At 41.1% G+C, this 14,312-nt stretch overlaps 1 long non-coding RNA gene across 1 annotated transcript in view; it reads right to left on the bottom strand.

The window, feature by feature from the left end:
• Positions 1-550: 550 nt before the first annotated feature.
• Positions 551-14,312, bottom strand: part of LOC132447894 (uncharacterized) — a 42,887-nt gene continuing 29,125 nt past the window's right edge. Inside the window, exons 3-4 of the long non-coding RNA XR_009523252.1 lie at positions 2,274-2,392; positions 551-2,179 (exon numbers count right to left, since the gene is read on the bottom strand). This is a non-coding gene — a long non-coding RNA (uncharacterized LOC132447894). The remainder of the gene's footprint in view (positions 2,180-2,273; positions 2,393-14,312) is intronic.

Raw genomic sequence — 14,312 nt, 5'->3', positions numbered from 1 at the left:
CCACACATGTCGACTCCACCTGTCCACATTTTTTGTGTACCGGTCAAGATTCAACAGGCCACCCTCCCGTTACTGGTCCAACTTCTTAACCAGTAGGCCACATGCCAGTGCACACACACACACAAACACACACACATACTCAGTCGCACAAAGTCGCACAGAGACACACAAACACACACAAACAAAGAAGACATGCCTAGGTCCATTATTTACTGAACTTTTACCACTGCCACTGCCGCTACCACAAACTGCATTTCAGAATAAATTAACAGATGAATGCAAAAATAACTATATGCATAAAAAAATATTTGATTACTTAAAATAAATAAACCAGGAAATGTAAAATAACTACAAAAAAAACATAATATACCAATATTACATCATGTATACATTTCCTGCACCTGTCATAGGCGTCCAAATGACGTCCAATTGTACCCAGTTCAAGGTTGAAATGCTACAGCTACAGGAAAACCAATGGTACAGAAAACACCTTGAAACATTAAGTAGTATAAAAAAGCCCCCACAGACTTTTTTATAAGAGGTCCCACGGACGTCCACATTAGACGTTGGTAGAAGTCGGAAAAAAGACGTTGCCTGGCGTTGCAAAACAACCCCTTCAGTGGACCGAAATTTGACGTCCAATAATGACACAGAAAAGACGACACACCGGACGTCCAAAAAAATGTACCCAGTTCAAAGGTGAAATGTTGAATGTCAACATGACGTCCAAGTTGGGTCATGGTTTGACAACCAAATAGTGGACCTAGTTTGGAAGTCAAATAGATGTCCAGAATTGGTCATGGACCGACGGAACAGATAGACATGATCTGCACATCTATCCAACATCCAATGTTTAGTGGATACATAATAAATACATTTTACACAAGCACACATTGTATGCAAGCTGTATATAAAAATATGAACACATTGTTCTTTATGACTTACTGAAGGCAGGAAGGCAAGTATTTATTCGTAAGGTCACAAAATAACACTCCGAAACAAGGTGAGAAGAAACCTGAGAACAGCAGGTGACAAAAATGAAAGCCTGATAAGTTGCACTATTATACAACCCTGAAATAATATGTCACACGGGTAGAAGCTTTGATGCACATGATGAATACGTGGCCATGGTGCCTGGTCTACCCCTCGTTGTCCGTCTAGCAGGACAGCAACTCCACGTGGTTGAAGATTTTTTTTTCTTTGATGTTGGATGATGATCTAATAAATTCTATTCATGACATTCACGGCAATTTGGGTAGTGTTTCGGGATACTGCACAGTGTTTGCACACACTAACTCCTGCAGTCCATTTTCTTTCATCACCTCAATCCAGACAAAATATGAACATACTGAACACATGGAAGCACTGCTGGCTTTCCAATGGGGGGACAGAGAGTAGATGCCTCTTGTCATTAATTGACACTTTCTTCCAAAGTGACTTACCAGTGAGGCTGAGAATTAACTTTCAGTGCTGCAAAACCTAGTTTCTAAAAGAAAATTTGACGGATGCAGAATAGTGATAGAATAGAAAACCGGTTGTATTCTTTCATTCAAGATGAATATATTTTGTTTGCAATCCAACCCAAAGCAGCCTGGTGTTGTGATTAAAGAGCATCAACATCTGCCTTCAAACTGAAAGTACTGAGACTAGCATAAAGTGTAGTCTTTATGTGTCATCAAGTGTATTATTGGCCAACTTAAAAGATATTTTTGATTTAGACCTGGTGTGCAGACCTTATTTAAACTACACACTGCACATCAACAAAGGCATTGTCGGATGTTCCTTGAATTTGAAGCAGGGCCCAGAGCTCCTTTCAGCTAATAAGATTTCAAAAGGTGTGCAACGGAGCAGAAAGGCTGGTGCAAGTTTAGGTTCTATAACTTCCCATTTTGTTATTGACAGTGGATACTGGATGACGGCCCTCCGAAAAACAACTGTGTTCTTTAAAGCCAGCTTGCCGACCTACTTCAAGGACTTGATTCTCGTCTTCTCTTAGACAGTATAACTCTCAGATGCCGAAGACACAAGAGCAATTGATCTGAAAAACACTGAAGATCTATTATACTTTATTATAGCCAACCAAGAAGGATGCAGGAGCGCAAAGTACCAATGAACTGGCCAGATGTATGGAGAATCGGGATGACTGGAAGCAACGATGGAGGGCTCATCTGAGGATGACCTAGAAAAAAAAAAAACACCACAGCAACCCATTGATCACAGAGGTAAACTCATCTTTACAAGCTGACAAGTATTATATTTCACCCTCGTCTGACCTCTTGTGAAGACTGCCCTTTTCTCAGGTGTACGGGCCAGGTTTCAGTTTGAGATCATGTACTCCAAACCTCCAATCTCTAGGTCATGTCAACAGACAGAGAGCTGTATGGTGGCAAACCTGACCATCATTTAATACAGTTGTCAGATTGCTGGTTGTGTCCCCAGTGCAGGACGGCCACAATGTACAAGAAATATATTGTCTGCATCATTTGTATTTTATTTGTTTGTTTGTAGACTGAAAATTAATACTGGAATACTGTAATGATAACCCTAGTTTCTTAATTTAATGAACTAAATATGTGGTGGCCTCTAAAACAAAATAGAAGTGTCATAGCATGAAAAGTTTGAGGGCCCTGCCTGATCTTAGACACATCCATCACATTACGTGGAAATTATAAGCCATCGTCTGAAAGATACAGACCATGGAGACCAAAGATCTATGGTGGACAGCGATACAAACGAGCAGCTGAAGGGGCAGCTTTGTGGTTATCCGAAAGCTTTTGGGTTCCAGCCCCAAAGTCTTAAACCTACATTGAGAGAAGCTTCAGAAACATGAACTAATAGTGCCTGCTCATTAATGATGCATTTGTAAAAAGTTGATTTGGAGGAAAGCTTCCATCAATAAGATAGATGACTCATTAGTAAAAATAATTGATCCTCGATGCTTCTGCGGCTAAACCGTTGAATTTGTCACCGAGGCCCCAAAGTATCCTCCTTCGTTCTACAACTCCTGCAAATCCCTGTTGGTCTGTGCAGGGCACCATTGAATTCAATGGTTTTAGTTTGACCTCTGGAGCTGGGGAGATGTTAGGCCCCTTGGGAGGTGACTCGCCCCATCTGCTCTCTGTCCCCTGTGGCTTCCAGGGAAAGGTCAGGTAGGACCACCCTCTTGTTTAATCTCCACACGCTCCCTCTTGACCAGCTGTGATGAGTCGTGAACTGGAACGAACGGATTGTTGTTTTATTTTCCCGCCGGGCAGGACATTAAACCTGTCGTAACCAGCTGTGGTTTATAGCGGGCGGTTTGAATCCACCAACGGTGCCGATTGCATCTATCGTATTCACTGATTATTCTATTGGTGTTTAGAAGAATCCAAAGAGTTAAGGTGGCGCCCGATTGTGCAGGATCCGGCTGTGGGGGGTTTAGCTAGACTGAAGGACGAGAGCACACAACACATATTGTGTCCCCTCAACACATTTTGAATGGATGTGCATTTCTTCTGTGATTACTTTTAAATCCTTCCATTGGCTCACCCCAAGTGAAATTTTGGAGCTCTTAATGCGGCTTTGACCCTCTGATGGGGGGTGATGGAGCATTTTCCATCAGTGCGGACCGGCTGGAAGGTGAATCAAGGACTCAGGATGGACCTGGAAGGGTTTGGCTACGTCAAAGACCGTTGAAGGCCTCCACCTCGCTGTGCTGTCTTTTTGTTTGAATTCTCAGGAGGTCAATGATTTCCTTTCTAATGTTTAGATTAAAGAGGCACTTCTAGTAATAATCATAAAATAACATTGATATTGGCAATAAGACAATTTAAACATTATTAATGGTGATTAACACTGATATTTTAATGATTTAATGCCTCATTATTGTGTGGCATTAAAGGAATATTATGTATTTTCTGCTGCCAAGTGTCGCTCAATCAACACAATTACATAAGACATATTTTGATGATGAAGTAAACTAGACTTAGAACATTGCTGATGAAAATGTTGGTTATAATAAAGATACTGTAATCCCTCAAAACAACTGGGCATGCACCTGATAAACAATTTATATGGACCACTAACTACTGGTAAACAAACAACCAAATCTCAGAGGTTACATTTTGGGATATTTTAATCTTTAAATGTTGCATAATATATATATATATATATATATATATATATATAATTAATTCTTTACAGCATGTATAGCAGAGGTTTGAAGGCCTTTATAAAAGTATATGCTGTGTGAATATGATTGGCCTCCTCCTACTACACAGTACTAAAGTATTATAGAATTCACTTCATTTTTATGTGGCAGATACCCAGCATATTGCTTTTATTTTGGATGATTCTGTAGTACGTCTGTTTACAATCACAATTTATAGGAACAACAAACAACTCTAGAGTTAGGTAGAAATCACGGACTCAAACAGTTAAAAAAAGAAACTGGCATGCCTCAAAATATCCCTCTCTTCTGTCAAAGAGAAATAAGAAAATTGCCATAGTGGTGTCTGAGAGGAATACCTTTGAGTTGTGAATGTGTACTTCACCACACTTTTATTAAGAAAGAAAAAAGGTATTTTGATAGGCACAGGACGCTCAGTAAAAGGATGTGAGCAGGGCGGCGATAGAGAAAAGTGCGTGGGCTGACAGTTCCTGGACGTCGAACAAGCCCGGCACAGGGGAGACGGAATGGATTTTTCGTGCCAGTTTTTCGCCGAGAAGAGGTGTTAGAAAACATTGTATTGTTCTCTTGGTATCAAACAAAAACTAAAAGCGGAATCTGATCATCCGGCCTTCAGGAATGTGATTCGTGGCACTTGGACACAGGAGTTCAGCCTGTGCTTGGAGGCTATATAGGTAAAAGCATTGTGGATGAATGTGGTGGCTCAGGACTCAGCTCCCCTCAAGGGGAGGCGACTGCTTTCCCTCATCCATCCAGATGAGGGAAAGTGTTTCCTAAAAGGATGGCTTCAGGGGGTCTGACCAGGGGGTATCACTGAAGTGTATTTAAAAATGTAAATGCAAGGAATAGAACAGACAAAAGACAGTTAGGGTGTACAATAGGGTATGACATATTCCATATGTCGGGACCATAAATAGGATTCAATCGCAGATGGAACACAGCTTTTCAATGCACTGAAGACTCAAATATTCTGTATTAGGGATTCTTTCATTTGTGTTAGTTTGCGTCCCAATTACATACTGAAGTTGTCAGAGAATCCCTGGTGTATATATGGTGCATAATAAAAACCAATGCACAGAATGCATTGCAGATCCTACAGATTATGATACAGATATAATACAAAAAGAAGAAAGGGTGTCAAGTATTTTCCCTTCAGTATTGAAAAACTTCTCTCCTTTGTCTCTTTCAGAATCTTTTATAACAGTTTAAGTCTTCACTTCCCCTTATTGGATACTGATTGATTAGAAGTAAACCTTTTAGAGTTATTTTAGCATGAAACCCCATACATAGTAAGAGGGGGTTGAAGGAAACTGCAACCTTTTCTTGGATCTGAATGGACCTCTTTCGTCCCTCCTTTGTTCCCCCCATCATTTTAACCTTGAGAAAACTTTAGTTAGAGAAACTGTTTATCGATTGCTTGGAAGAATCAAATCAGGGGGCAGGACAGTGTAGTCTCCAGGGCAGTGGATTCAAACCTTTTTTGGCCCAGCAGTGACCCAATCCTGACTTCTACTTAGATATTCCTGCCTCTGCTGACCCACCCATTGTTTCAATCAACAATGCAATCATCATTTACCTGTAATATCTACAAGTCCCAGAGAAGTATTTAGGACTATTAAGCTTGTGGCTTTGAATCACTAGTTTGTATATCAGGGACCTTTGACGTTCAAAGTTTTTCACGAATAATGAATTGACCACCAATTATATGTCAGCAATCTCCCGTGTGCCCCACTTAACCTGAGGCCCAATTGAATCCAACCCTAAAGACTGGAAACTCAGGTACAAAGTCTGATCCCCGAAGTCCGCAACTACCCGTAGGCACACCTAGCCCCTACCTTCTCCTTAATATCGCCTGAATTCGCTTTGGATGTCAGCCAAATGGTTGAAAAAAGAGTTAACAATTTTCACCATATACAAATGGTATCAGGTTAAGAATAGCACTGTAGAACTGTGACAACCCACACAGGTGTTGAAGGGGTATTGCCTTCTGTAAAATAAAATGATAATGACTTTTTTTTTTGCCTCCTCCACATACGTGCGTAGGCACACCATAGTGGTGGGCCGAGCAATCCATGGTGAGTGCCACATATTGTATTGTCATAAATGGCAATACATCTTGCTGTCTTTTTACCATGCGGATCAGTTTTATGGTTTTTCTACTCATGCTGTTTAAGCGCAAAATCTGCACCGAGAAGGCTTGAGCTACTGGGACTATTAGAGTGCAACAGCCCACTTTCACTTTCCCCACATGATCCACATGCGCCACGTGTGTGTGTGTGTGTGTGTGTGTGTGTGTGTGTGTGTGTGTGTGTGTGTGTGTGTGTGTGTGTGTGTGTGTGTGTGTGTGTGTGTGTGTGTGTGTGTGTGTGTGTGTGTGTGTGTGTGTGTGTGTGTGTGTGTGTGTGTGTGTCAATGTTTGCTTGTGTGTCTACCTGTGTCACTGAAATGGTGGAAACTTGTTTAAAGTGATTGATGAGACTGACGCAGTAAATATTTTACTTCCTCAAAAAAGAAAAGAAGGTGAATGAGTGAAAGCGAGAATGGGAGAGAGAGTGAGAGAGCAAGAGTACAGAGAAAGGTTGCCCATACTGAATAATATAAATATTGAAATGCGGAATTTAATATGGGCAGAGTGGACTACTTGTTTGGATGTTAATATGTGCAAGTTCATACAGACGTTAATGCAAATGCTCAATGTCTGGTCCTTGATTTATGTAGAGTTGTGATTCTCATGCAGAACCACCTGTCCGGCTCCTCTCTCTAATCAATGTTCAGTGAATGCCAGGTACATTTTTTAACTTAAAAATTTCAAACTATATTCAACGTTGACTTCCCGATTTACATTTTTTTCAACAAGGCAAACACGCCGGGAGACCACATCCACCACGGTGACGGCCTCGACCGGCACCGTGCGATACCGCTAAAAGCTAATCGTACTCACACTCGTGTCGGCTGTCGGTTCTTCAAAGTAGCAAGCGACCTCACAAACCGAGCCCCAGTCTGACTCATCAGTCAACCGCTTGCTCTGCTAACTCACTTCTCAAACATAAACCTGTGTTGTATAATGGAGGGCCTGTGAATCACTTGGGGACTTAAACAGGGATTAAGTGTTGCCATCAATTTGATTCGACGGGAGTTGAACATTGCATTGCAAAAAATGTGCACTTCTTTCAGAAAGTAGCTGTAGGAGAGAAGAACAATCAAGTATCCAATGTTGTCAAACTCATTTTGATCCTTGCTAATCCTGATGAATCATCCACTTCACCAGTCAGCGGAGGTCAGAGTAACCAAATTACAACCACTTATAACATTGAGTTGTTTCCCAAACAATTCAGTTCTGCCAGGACTTTTTGGAACAAATTCCATTTTCCAACTTTGATTCCGTATCACGTACATTAGCCCGGTTTTGTTGCCGTTGTCTTTGCCTATCCTTCTAGACTCTTCTCGCTTAGCATTTTTAGAAAATCCAAGATATTTTCATACCATACTTGTTCCAGTTGAAGCAGAAGCTGTGCCCTTGAGCACGAAGTATGGCTTTTAATTAAAAAGTTCACTGAATTACTGCAGAAAATTAATACAGAGACATGGATGGTAACCTTTAGAAATATCTAAATGCGTAATTTACAAATATATCCTAATTATAACATTACAAATTATCTGACAGTCTTTAATTTACTTATTACTAGTCAATTTAATAAGCCAATTTATAGATTTTCCATGCACCTATAGATAGCTCCCTTCCTCTCTCCGACTGAAAGGCTTTATGTTAGTTAGCATTTGCACTGTCACTTCAATTTACAGATTTCCCTTTGATCCTCTTCTCAATCCAGCCAGTCGACCTGATAACTATTTATTTTCTGTAGTCGCCTCTCCATCTCCAGACACTCCACGTTCCCCCTTCCTAACCCATACTGTACCACTAATTAACTCGGCATCTCCCGCCACGGCTGCAGCCGAACAAGGCTGATCTATAGCCGTCTCCATGACGATCATTCCCCTTTACACCTGGGTCCTTTGATGTTGGTGCCTAGGATGTGAAAGCTTTTCCTATGATAATTGTGTGCATCCATTTTCCCTCTGAAGATTCTTGCTAAATGCTGTCAGTCTGTCCTTCCAGGTTCATACTAAGATAACCAATACTTTGCTCTGAAGAAGAGTCTTAATGCATAAACATAAGGCTTTCTAGTTAGAATATATTATAAATAACTTTCGGAAATATATATTTTTCAGGCAATAATAAATACAACTTTTGTTGTTCTGTTATTGTGTCTGAGGCGTGTACATAACTTTAATACATTAACCTGAATGAATATTAACACTTTTTTGTTTTTAATTATTGTTCAGTGTTCAACTACAAAAACAAGCTTAGTAGTTGTTATTTATTAATAGCAGTAGCATGTTTTTGTTATTTATTTAAAGCATTTAAATATGTATTAGTTTAATATGGTTTAATATATGGTCTGCTATATGTTCCTCCCCAAAGAAACTCTTGTTAAAAGATAGCAATTGATATTCAGTGAATGTTTCAGAAATCCCTTTAACAGCAGTGAATAAAACATCACAATAATTCAAAAGCTGTTGCGTACATAAAAACTAAGACTAACAAAATGAAAAAAAAAAATCCTTCAAAATGTATACCGTTATCCAACTTGGTTACATGGTCTCTTGGATAGTGACTTTATTATCAGCACATTAGGGAAAAAGTCAACACTATGTGTTATGGAGAGATCATTCCATGCAATATTGATTTAATTGAATTTAGTAAAAGATAAACCCAAATTAATCTTGAACTCTCGGGGTTATACCTTCATTGTTGAAGGCACTTCTTCTAAGTCTCTTTGGATGAAAGCATCAGCTCAGTAAATTTAATGTAAGACGATCTAAGTACAATGGCATTGTATTAAATGCAATGCCATTGTAAAAAAAATTGCAATGAATTAAATTAGTGGTAAAGTAAAGAGGCCTTACAAGTAAAAGCCCTGCCATATGCATTAATTAATAATACATTAACTGGTTAAGTGGTGGAGCACATATGTGACTAATTGAGTGATTAACTAATTCAAAATAATTTGCTGTACTTAATGCAGTGTTTTCCCCAGTACTGTTTTGTTAAGGCGGCCGCCTTAACAACAATAGGGCCCCGCCTTGACTACCAATGTATATATAAAAAACAAATATATATATATATATCAGTCCCGCCAGAAAAACGCGATTATGCGATCGCATAATTCAACGCATAATCAGCCTAAATCTGCATATTCATGTGGGGGCCGCATTTGTTCAAATATGCCGCACTTTCACCGCAGAAATTGTCAATTTCCGCGAAAAAAGCAGCCATTTCCCCCTGTTGCAGGGGGGAATGGCTTGTGCACCCAAGTTGTGAGTTGTTGAGGGGGGGGGGGGGGGGGGGGATCGGTTCTGTCCCGAAAAACCCTCTGTCTCCGGAGAGACGCCTGTACGATAAGTGCGCCGAGGTCCATGGGAACACCCACAAATGGTGACACCATTATCGGAGGAGGGGCTAGGAAGCTGCGCACGCCGATATAAGTAGCCGATCTCAGGGTAATAATAATAATAATAATACATTTAATTTAGAGGCGCCTTTCAAGACACCCAAGGTCACCAGGGTAGGGTAGACTCGCTGAAAAGCTGCTCCCGACCAGGTTTGGTTGCGAGCGTAAGTCACCATGGTAATACAGCGACGCTTAAAGAGATCGACTTTCATGGTACAGCTAACCCAGGCTTTCAGCTCAACATACCTCGCTAACCCTCTAATCGAGCTTCGCAGTACAGGCCCCTGGATTGGGCTTTGCGTGTTTGTTTATCGGCGTTGCTATTGTTACCGGTCTTGCGTGTTCCAACGGTTTATTAGGTATCTAATAAATCTCTGTCTAATCAATACTTCATTCACTGCCTCTTCCGTGGTCATTACAATATTATGAATAGACTGCTCTGTAAAAAAATAAATAATAATAATTATACCAGATACATTTTCAGTCGCACTACCCGGAATTCTAGGCGCATGTGCGCCCAAATTAGGCGCACTCTGGAGCCCTGGAGGGTGTCTATGCAGAGTCTAGGTGAACTCCTGCTCAGCAGTCACACCCTCCATCAACAGGTTGGGTTGGGGACCCGATGTCAACGAGTGATCTGTTCCAAATGCAGTGCTTTGAGTGTTTGATATGCTTAATACAAGTTGGTGGTTTGTGGCACATTGATGAACTGACTGCAGCTCTTTGTTGCGGATTAGTGTGATTTCCTCATCGGTTGGTGCTGGTTTATATATTGTAGTCGTCTGCATACATAGCCAGAGAGGCTTTTTGACATGCTAGTGGGAGATCATTGGTGACATGGAGTAGAGCAGCGGTTCCCAACCGTTGACATTAGTTGATCAGCTAAATAAACAGAAAATAATAATGAATACAGATGTAGTGCCTGAGCCCCCATTATACTAAATGATGACTGCAAGAAGGCCACGGCCAGTTGGAAACAGTGGGTGAAAAAAGTCAGCCACCCTGCTTATGCCCCCAGTGTTCCTTCAGCAAACACTGATTAACGAAAACATCAGTGGAATACATTATAATGGAAAACATCATGGAATGCACAGGGTAACAATGTTTTGGAAATAAAAACAAGCCAGAATGATATATCTACTGAAAAAGAATTACAAGATATTTTCAATTAGCTATATAAAATGATAAAAGGGTTCTTTTTTTGTTAATAAAAGGACAGGTATGACCTGAGGTACCTTTGCACACTTCCAGAGGTACGTGTACGCCTTAGATGAGTAATAGGTGTTGGCTGTTAAAGTTGAGAACATGAAGGTCAAACTAATTGCATTTAAAATTGAAAAACACATAACCGTCGTTTCTCAAACCACAATCCATTTTCTCACAATATTTGATGTGTTGGTTTCGGCTTCACTGAATCTTATGGTATTGGATCATTGAAAAGAAATATAATATAAAAGCCATACATTGCCCTGTTTATTTAACTATGAGGCTTATACCCAAATTGTATCCAGATACATGTTATTCCGGAGCAGGTGGGGGTTAGGGCATCATGCTCAAAGATGTCTACAGGTAGATTGCTGACACTGGGGTTGAAACCAAAAAGGTTTCTGAAGCTATTTGAACCGTTCGCCATAGCTTTCCAACTTTCATTCATCATTTCTGAAGATTGAACTACAGTATATTCCCAATGCCTCCGGGATGGACATCGGATTGCTATATTGCTATGTGCCATCGTCACTCAACACGGACGCTTTCAGAGAACATGGTGAAATTGAGCCCAGCACCTTTTGATTCCCAGGCGAAAGGTACCGGGTTCGAACCCCAATGTACACAGCCTAACCTGTACGCTTCACTTCATCAATGCTCCTGAATGACATGTATCTGACAACACTCTACATCCCTTTGGATAACAGCGTCTGCAAGATTATTAAATATTAAGTTGTAAAGCTTGAATTCATGTTAAATAGAGGGATAAAATATTTATTTCTCTCCGGCATTCCGTTCCTGAACATAGGGAAAAGACAGGGAATTAGTAACATAAAAAAAATAGGAGCAACCGTTGCCTTTTGTGATTCTATAGTGTTTTGGATCGACAAAGTTATGTGTTTGCGCATTCGTACGGTAGGGTAGTGAGTTGGTAAGGTCATAGTGTGATTCACCTCCAATTGTAAACTGTGTATCCTAATGAAACCCTATGTAACAACCAGGAGATTGTCTTCTTAAGTAGACACGTGTCTACAAGATGAACAAGGGTTCATCTCCTGCCCCGATGCAGTTCGCACGAGGTCATGCCACTTTATCCTCTTTATGTCTATCCACCCCAAGATCTTTAACAAAACAGTAATTTGCCACCCCTTAATTGTATCTCTGTGTACCGTGCATATTTGTGTCAGTTCTTTGAAATTGAATAGGGAATCATGGTGTGTATAAAACCACGGTTCCCATGCCGTGGGCCGTATTTTGCTCTGCTGATCAAAAAAAACTGAAAAAAGAAAGTTGAACATTTTCTTTTCATTGCTTGTACAATAATAGTTTTTTTTCTGATGCGACAAGAGGCGATGACCCAATTCATTTCCACAGATCCTATACTCAGAACAAGATAAAAATCACCCCAGCAGAACAACTAATCTCCACCATCACAGGCAGCTGCGTCGGAAACTACTTTCTGCGCCTCACGCTAAATCGCTAAAGTAGGCGCCATTAGTCTCATCCCCAACCAACCAACCAACCGCACGACTGCGATCCCAGACCTGCGATTAAACAGTTAGCACAAAAAAAAAAATCTATCTAAACGCCTTGTTTACCTGCCGTCGTACAAGTGTAAACGAGACTGTGACTAAACTCTTTACAGACAGCTTGGATTGCCGTTTTCGTCACCCCCACTAAACCCAGCCCCCTTGCTGTAATTACAGTGGCTCCTCTTAGTCAGGGGAAGATGGATCACGGCGTCAGACGCAGTACCGCTTGGCTGCCCATCGACTTCGATTCTTTCTCTGGCTGGAATTGCTGTTTAGTCGGTTAAGAACGCGAGGAACTCTGCGTCGATAAGGTTTACTTCACCTCAAACTTTACCTCAAACAGTCACCCGTATGAGTGTGTGTGTGTGTGTGTGTGTGTTGCACGTGTAAACGTGCTTGCATGTTTATGCAGACAGTAGGCATACGGCTGCCACTGACCTCACAATTATCGCTCAACTCATGGAAAATGTGTGGATACCGAGTGGGTGCATAATACTATCAGCCTAGGGCTGCATACGTACTTGTAATGTACTGAATGCCATTTTCACTCTATATAATAAATGCAACAACAAATCATTATAAATAGATTGTTTCATTTTAATTTCCATCAGGAAACCTTACGCTACAATAATTAATCAGAACAAAGCGACAGAATAAAACAAAGTTCATATCACACCTTCAATTTGGAATAGTCGATACGTAGCCCTGGCTCAACGTACCTTCCATGCATATCAGCCTAATAGACTGTCAGGGCGATACACAGCTGATGAATTATTGAGATGTGTGCAGAAAATAGGTAGAAACGGGAAACTGTGCTCATTATAAAAGATGGATGGATGGAGGGGAACTCCAGCTGCTATGGACAGCTACAAAGATGATGAATCACACTCTGCAAAGAACACACAGTGCATATGTGAGGGAGTGTGCGCATGCTTCGGTGTGTGCGTGTGCGTGTGTAGCGGGTTGCGACTGTGTCAGGGTTCCATCTTCAAGGTGAATGTACAAAATACCGAAAGCCGCAGTAATTGGGAATGAAACTGTGTCTGTGTGTACAGTGTGTGGGAGAGGTAGAGAAAACATGTCCGCGTGTCTCCTTACTCTTTGCGTCTCTATGTTTGCCTGACTATCTATTTAAAACTCTCTTCTACTTTGAGTTGAAGATTTAGCCTTAAAAAATAAATCCAAGGACAAATAAGGGCGACTTTACAAGGACCAACTTTACCTCAAACACTCCCACGTTGGAGTGTGTGAGTTGCACGGTTATACCAGGCTGCTGCCACTGACCTCTCAGTTATCACTCAATGCATGGAAAATGTGTGGATAACAAGTGGGTAAATAATACTATCACCCAAAATATAATATATATAATAATATTAAAAGGACAAAAGTGTTGAATCGGGTTGTGCTAAAGGGGAACATTGATGAGCCATTATTATCATCCGTTTATCTATCCATTGGTTACAAGCTGGAAGGAGACCACTTGTGTACTGTGACAAATGGTTTGGCTGGGGTTGCGTCACACATCTGATTGACCGAAACTCACCACCCTTGTCATGTTTGAGACGTCCCAAATGGAGGGATGGTAGTGAAACAAGGGCCATTCACAGTGAGAGAATAACTGACTCGCTGACCAAATCCCCAGCCTGAAGAGGGATAAAACACCTTGATTTGAACAATACCGCAGACCTCCTCACCGACGTTCGAACCCACGTCCTCGACCCACGGCAGAGCACAGAATCATCTGCCGAGGCCCATCCACCACCGCTCATACCTCCAATAAGCGCCTCCCCCTCCGGTGCTCACATTCCTCGCTAATCCATCCCCCCCTCCAGCCGATGTATTTAAGCGGCGGTTCAAGCGGGAATTCCTTTCTTGTATTAATCTGAGTTCCGA

The sequence above is a fragment of the Gadus macrocephalus genome, chromosome 19, assembly GCF_031168955.1.
Source record: "Gadus macrocephalus chromosome 19, ASM3116895v1".
In the NCBI taxonomy this organism is placed as follows: domain Eukaryota; kingdom Metazoa; phylum Chordata; class Actinopteri; order Gadiformes; family Gadidae; genus Gadus; species Gadus macrocephalus.
This window is presented reverse-complemented; position numbering and strand designations above follow the sequence as displayed.